The sequence below is a fragment of the Bufo bufo genome, chromosome 5 (assembly GCF_905171765.1).
Source record: "Bufo bufo chromosome 5, aBufBuf1.1, whole genome shotgun sequence".
Classification (NCBI taxonomy): Eukaryota; Metazoa; Chordata; class Amphibia; order Anura; family Bufonidae; genus Bufo; species Bufo bufo.
The window spans coordinates 43,733,339-43,741,036 of record NC_053393.1 but is presented as its reverse complement, the minus strand read 5'-3'; the positions used below and the strand labels follow the sequence as shown (position 1 = coordinate 43,741,036).

The following is a 7,698-nucleotide window of genomic DNA, read 5'->3' as shown; positions in this document are numbered from 1 at the left end:
AGGCATCCTGGTTGGGAAAACACTGTGATAATATGAACAATGGGGGTTCTACAAAAGAGCTATCGTGGGGCAAAGGTCATGTTCGTGTTTACACACGTGTCTTAAAATGAATGCTTTCCCCTATTATAAACAAGTAAATAATGACGCAATGCTGTGGGGCTGGTGTGCAACTGTTTCCAGGGCTGGTTTTTATCCCCAGTCCGGCCCTGCCTGTCACCTCCCTCCAAGTCTTGATTGATGGGCCAGGTAGCGTTCGCATCCTCCTGCCAGCCCTGAGTGCATGGTAAATCTCGCGCCTGCGCCATTCAGTATTCAGTGCAGGCGCAGTAAGGAAGTTGGCAGCCAGTGAGCGTCCTACCTTCACTATGCCTGCGCTGAATACTGAACGGCACGGCGCAGCTGCGAGATTTACCATGCACTCAGGGCTGGCAGGAGGATGCTACCTATCACTTGTTCCCACGACGAGCTGTTTTTTTCTTCTCAAAAATTCAACTTTTTGACAAAAAGTCGCATCTTTCTGCCATAAATGCGACTTTTTACACAAAACACCACCACCTAAGCTGGCTTAATTGTCCGCAACAATTGGAGCAATTTCTGCCGATAAAGGTGCATTCAGATGACCGTGTTTCTGGGTCTGCACCGTTCCGCAATTTTGCGGAAAGGGTGTGGATCCAATCATTTCAATTGGTCCGCATCCGTAGTTTCGTTCCACAGCCCCGCAAAAAAGATAGCGCATGTCCTCTTCTTATCCGCAATCACGGACAAGGAATAGGCATTTCTATCATAGGACCGGCCATGTGGGGACCGCAAAATGCGGAACGCACGCGGCTGGTATCCGCGTTTAGCGGATCTGCAATTTGCGGACCGCAAAACACATACGGTCATGTGAATGTAGCCTAAGAGAATGATAAATAAGGCCCAATATGTGCCAATTTCATAGCCCCGTCCTCTTTGGCATTTATAGCTCACTTCTGGTGTGATGCATTCTTTATGGTGAAAATTCTGCATTTTGAGCCACAATTCTGGCGCAGCATGCTTAGTAAATGTCCCCCATGGTGCGTTAGGAAATCACAGGTAATGTAAGAATGACGCTGGGGTTCGTTTTAGGTCCCCAACTGCATCACCAGAATGCACAGTGATGTCATCAGGAGGGGGGAGGGGATAATCACTGATCATGCCATGGATGCAGCAGTCAGAGGGTTAAAGGGGTTATCCCATAAAAAGGATCACCTACCCTCAGGATAAGTGATTAAAAACCCATCACAGAATGTCTGATCGCTTGGACACCCCACAATTATTCATTTGAAAGTGCCATTAATTCCTAGGCGCTGTACATATATAATACAAAAAACTACATTTAGGGTACTTTCACACTAGCGTTTTTCTTTTCCGGCGCTGAGTTCCGTCCTAGGGGCTCAATACCGTATAAGAACTGATCAGTTTTATCCCCATGCATTCTGAATGGAGAGTAATCCGTTCAGGATGCATCAGGATGTCTTCAGTTCAGTCTTTTTGACTCTTCAGGACGGAGATAATATCGCAGCATGTTACGGTTTTATCTCCGGCCAAAAAAACGGAACACTTGCCTGAATGCCGGATCCGGCATTTTTTCCCGTAGGAATGTATTGGTGCCGGATCCGTCCTTCCGGAAAAAAAGGTGAAAAAAATAAATGCCAGGTCCGTTTTGCCGGATGACACCGGAAAGACGGATCCGGCATTTCAATGCATTTTTTTTGACTGATCAGTCTTACTAATGCCATCAGTTGGCATATGTTTTGCCGTATGCGGCAGGCAGTTCTGGCGACAGAACTGCTTGCCGGATCTCTCTGCCGCAAGTGTGAAAGTAGCCTAAGCATGAACTTGTTCACAGACTGGTCCAGCAGGAAATGAAGACTCTGCCCCCGAGGGCTTACAATCTACAAGAGAATCCCGAGAATTCGGGGTCTCCCTAGTCCTCCCTCTAGTGTGCCAGTCAGTCCAACTCTCCATTCACTGCTATGGGACTGATTGGCTTTTGCTAAGGGTGCATTCACGCGACCGTAGGTGGTCCGTACCCGTAATGCAGACCGCAAACCCATTGACTTGAATGGGTCCGCAATCCTCAAGATGCGGTGCAGAACGGAGGCACGGATCAGAAGCGCCTCCGCACCGCAAAAGATAGGACATGTCCTATCTTTTGCTGTATATTGCGGATCGCGGGCCCATTCAAGTCAATGGGTCTGCGCCGCAATAAGGCAGGGGTGCTCAACCTGCGGCCCTCCAGCTGTTGTGAAACTACAACTCCCACCATGCCCTGCTGTGTAGGCTGGAGGGCCGCAGGTTGGGCACCCCTGCAATATGGGATTCACGCGGCCGCAGCACGGGCGGCTTGTGTTCGTGTGAATGTGCCCTAAATGAACATATCTATGGATGGAAGGAGATAAGTGGCTGCCAGATCCCTTGTGTCACTTATCCCGCGAAGACAGAGTGCTCCCAAGGATGGTGTCTATGCCAATCTCTCTTTAAAGCGATACCCTCTGGGCCACCATAATGGTATAGTACTAGCATATAGGTGTAGTCCCTAATGTATACCACCGCCATGTGTGCGTTACAGGCATACAGTGCACGTCACCGATAAGTCCGACTACACGATTCTATCCAGTAAAGAGGAAAGTATACCAGTGTGTACTGCACCGGTGGATGCCACAATGGCACACCTGGGTGAAATAGGCCCTGTAGATAGATTGCGGTTCACTGCAGGGTGCACATGCCCTGACCTGACTGGTGGCCGTAGAGATCTAATACCTTATACGTCCTGTATTTTATAAGATTCTAAGAGATGCATGAGCTCAGCCGCTCCCTTGAGGCACAATTTGCGTATGGCGCGCAGGGTCAGTGGAAAACGACTGACGTGTGAACAAACACATTCAAATCAATGGTTACGTGTGCTATCCGTGGAGAACACAGACAGTCCACATGCATGATTCACTCAGGTGTGAACGAGGCCTTAAATCTGTGGGGAAATCTCACAATAAGGGTCCATTCAGACGACTGTGTTTTGCGGTCCGCAAATTGCGGATACCGGCCGCGTGTGCGTTCCGCATTTTGTGGAACGCACACACAGCCAGCCCTATATAGAAAGACCTATTCTTGTCCACAATCACAGATAAGAATAGGACACGTTCTATATTTTTTGCGGGGCCGCAGAACTGAGAAACGTATGCTGTCCGCATCTTTTGCCGTCCCATTGAAATGAATGGGTCCGCACCCATTCCACAAAATTGTGGAACAGATGCAGACCCAGAAATACGGTCCTCTGAATTGACCCTAGGGGTTAATGCACACAAACGTAATTGTTTTTTCCACGTCCATTTTTTTTTCCGGCCTGTATGCGAATCTATTCACTTCAGTGGGGCCGCAAAAAAAAACGGAAATGACTCCGTGTGCATTCCATGTCCGTGTGGCTATTCCGCAAAAAATCTAACATGTCCTATTATTGTCCGCATTACTGTTCTATTAGGGGCCGGAAGTTTTGTTCCGCAGAATGCTCACGGCTGGTATCTGTGTTTCGCGAAGAACGCTAGCCGGCTTCCTCACTGCGCAGAAAGCCGTCAGCCAGCGAGCATCCTTCCCTCCCTCAGTGCGCCTGCGCCAGAACTGCACCATTGCCATCCTGTGTACAGCAGTGCAATGTGTAGTATGGACGCTAATGATATGATCCTGCCTACGGTGTGCCATCATGGCTGAGCAGCCTGACAGGAACACTCACCAATATGTAGTATATGCAAGTGCCAGAGTGCAGCGTGTAGTGAGGCCCCGTCCGCTCACCCCCTGGGCAGCTCTGCAAGTGGAGGCCACCAGTCCTGCTCACATTCTAGGACAGGTTGCTGGCGGCCATTTTAAATAATTTCCGGAGAACCCCTTTAAGATACGCCTGCCTCAGTACTTTAAGGGGCTTTTTACCTCACAGGCACTCGTGATGCCCGGGGGCGACTGATACCTAGAATCGCTGTGGCTCTGTTCACACAGGAAACGGGCACCAAGGGTGTCCAGCAACTTGCCTGTCGTCATAAAAATTGCGTTTCAACCCAGATGATAACACGACCTATAGCGTATTCGCCTTCCCTCCCAATGCACCCCACTTGTTTTACGAGGTACGGATTCGAGAGTTTCGCTATTTAGAAAAAGAGGCAAATGGGCCCCGTCAATTAAGACTATGTTCACACCTATGTTGCAAAGCCTGCCATTGATGGACGCTGTGGCATCATGGAGGCTGTTGGTCAGTTGCCGTCAGTGTCCACCACATCTGATACCGCAACGCCGATTCCCTTTCGCTCCGATGAATTTCCCATCGATGTTTATTACGCGGAAGACATGTTATTTAACCCTTTCCAGCCTCAAGCCTTCCCATGCAAAAGTATCCACACCCCAGTGTCTCCACCCAGGACTGTCATCGGCACAGCCACTATTATATTCCCACTTTTGGCCCCTGATTTAAGGAATATTTACACAGGACACGACGGTTGTAATAGATGATGTTATTAGCAGACATATTGGAGGAGTTTTCTGTGGCCGTCTTACGGTGGGAGGAGAAGCTCACGTTACAGCCATTTACCACAGAAACCATTTTCCCCGCCTACAATTACCGCCAAAAAAAATCCGACCCTCGCACGAAAACGTCACGCCGGTCCCCTCAATAAACGCATTTTTATTTCCACGTCCGCCATTAATTTATCCACACGGAGAAAATATCGAATAAATAGTTTTTTTTGTGGCGGCTTTTTTTTTTTTCTTCCCCCAGAACAGACGGGCGGAGAAGTCTTTCCCTCAGCAGTCATAGCAGCAGCAGCAGCAGCCGCCCCTGTGTAGTCGCCATGTGTAAGATGGCCGCCATGCAGGAGGAGGAGGCGGTGGCGGCGGAGGAGAGCTGAGCTGGCGGCGGGAGCAGGTAATGGAGAGAATGAGCGCTGAGGACGGCGGCCCTGTCACCCCCTCCCCTTCCCCCGGGGCCTGGCTCCTGCGGCCTGTGTGTGAGGCCGCCGTGACCGGGGACGGGCCCGGGCCTTCCGTCTACTGCGCACAATGAGATCCTGAGGAGACTGGGTGGCCCGCAGCTACCTGCACCGCTAGATAGCGGTCTATAGGTGATGGTAGGGCAGCTGCCCCCCCCCGTGCTGCGCCCTGAGAGGGGGCCGACACCGGCTGCCCCCTGCTGTGTGTATGGGGGGGTGGAGTATTAATGTGAGGGGTATAATTTGGGGATAATCTACTATACTACATCTGTACTAAATGACAGCGGGGCGCATTTATTAAGGGACCTGCGACTATTTTAGGCGCAAGTCCCTTTTTGTTTTTTTTAATTTTTGCGCCATGTCCGCCAGTTGGGCGTGACGGGGGGCCGGCAAACTTACTAACATTTACGCCAAGCGTGAGAGGACTGGCACAGATGCGCCTAACTTACGACCAGGCGCGCCCCTCGTCGTTAATTAGACAAAACTAAAAGACCAGCGTAAAAAGCCGGTCTTGGTAAACGTGTCACAGGGTGCGCAAGCAGCGGCAACTTACGTAAAAGAAAAATCGGATGCGTATTTGGTGTGGCTGGGTTACTGCCGTGGCTTTAATCCACGTGCGGCCGCCGCTGCATTCTCAATATTAAAAAAATTATTATTTTAAATTCCCATAGAAGTTAATTTAAATTTTTATTTTTGTATTTTTTTTTTGTGGGCAGATTTGGTCACTGAAATCTTCATCAAGGCCGGCACAGATGAGCGAGTTCCGTGTGAGAAACTCGCAGCGCGTGTCGGGGAGAGCTCCCCTTACAGGATCGCACAGCATTAGGACTCGTGCACACGACCGCGCCGTGTTTTGAAGATTCGTAAATTGCGGATCCGCGGAACGGGCCGCCCTTTATCGAAATTCCTATTGTCCGCAAAATGGACAAGAATAGGACATTCTATAATTTTTTTAAATTTTTTTTTTGGCAGCAACGGATGAGGACGGCGTGCTCTTTGCATTTTTTACGGCTTCATTGAAAAGAATGCGGCTCGGATGCGGAACCAAACATAAGCCCTTATGTCAGTGTAAGGCCTCATGCACACATCAGTGTTTGGTCAGTGATTTCCATCAGTGATTGTGAGCCAGAACCGGGACTGGAGCCTCCACAGACATAAGGTAGAAGGGAAAGATCTGCCCCTGTTCTGGGTTTAGAGCCGCACCTGGTTTGGCTCAAAATCACAGACCGATCACTGACCAAACACTGACGTGGGAATGAGGCGTAGTTCAGTAGATTCCAGGTATCTCGGGGACACTCCACATTATAAATCCTTATAATACTGTGCATTCCTGTCAGAGGAGCAGAGGTCAGAACGGGACCTCACACCGACACACGCTGCGAGTTTCTCGCACTGAAATCGCTGACGTTGCTAAGGCAGGTCATGTCCTACATGTCAACAGGATCCTGGGAAGTAAAGACCCGAGGGGGGATCAGTTTTATTATCTTACAACGTTCTCGGCTGCACTTAAAGGGGTGTCTCACTTTCTGTAGAGAAAGTTAATACAAGACACTTACTAATGTATTGTGATCGTCCATATTGCCTCCTTTGCTGGCTGGATTCTTTTTTTCCATCACATTATACACTGCTTGTTTCCATGGTTACGACCACCTTGCAATCCATCAGCGGTGGTCAGGCCTGCACACTATAGGAAAAAGCACTAGCCTATGTGCGCTCCCACAGTCCTGTCTACCAGAGAGGGCGGCGCTTTTTTACTATAGTGTGTGAGCACGACCACCGCTGCCGGATTGCAGGGTGGTCGTGACTAGAGTTGAGCTAAGGATGCTTTATCCAAAGTCGCTTTGTTCAAAACTTCGGAATATTACTGTACGGAGATCCAGTATTAGAATGTATGGGCTCAGCTGAGCCGAAGTAAGTTATTCAACAAAGTCTCACTTTCAAAACTTTGGAATAAAACTGTACGGAGATCCAGTATTAGGCTAGGGCTACACGGCGAGGTGTCGCGCGTCAATGTTTATAATAATAGTCTATGGTGTCGCACTGCGACATGCGGCGACGCGACAGTCGCAGAAAAATCCATTTTGAACGGCCTCATGCCTTAGGCCTCATACACACGACCGTGCCGTTTTTTGCGGTCTGCAAACCGCGGATCCGTAAAAAACAGAAGCCGCCCGTGTGCCTTCCGCAATTTGTGGAACGGAACTGGCAGCCCATTGTAGAAATGCCTATTCTTGTCCGTATTCTTGGGAGCGCACAAAGACCGGTGCTTTTTCCTATAGTGTGCAAGGCTGACCACCGCTGCTGGATTGCAGGGTGGTCGTAACCATGGAAACGAGCAGTGTATAATGTGATGGAAAAATGAATCCAGCCAGCAAAGGAGGCAATACGGACAATTACAATACATTAGTAAGTGCCTTGTATAAACTTTATCTACATGATAAATGCCATGTGCTGAAGTGATACAACCTCTTTAAGGGCCTCTCACACTAGCGCTCAATGTTTTTATTTTTTTTTGAGGTTTATTCGTGGCATTTTTCATTTTGTTTGTGTATATCTACAGTTTAATATTTCACTGAATACTTTAACCCCTTAAGAACCAATGGCATGTACATACAGTGCATGTACGGCACTGGTCACAAGGCAATGTTTGGAGTGAGCTGTGAATGCTCCGTACATGGCTGATGCCGGCAGACACCTGTCTGCAGAG

At 49.1% G+C, this 7,698-nt stretch overlaps 1 protein-coding gene across 1 annotated transcript in view; it reads left to right on the top strand.

Annotated features, from left to right (window-relative positions):
- Positions 1-4,591: 4,591 nt before the first annotated feature.
- Positions 4,592-7,698, top strand: part of ZHX1 (zinc fingers and homeoboxes 1) — a 29,149-nt gene continuing 26,042 nt past the window's right edge. Inside the window, exon 1 of the mRNA XM_040431940.1 lies at positions 4,592-4,927. The gene's annotated coding sequence lies outside the window, so the exon portion shown is untranslated. The remainder of the gene's footprint in view (positions 4,928-7,698) is intronic.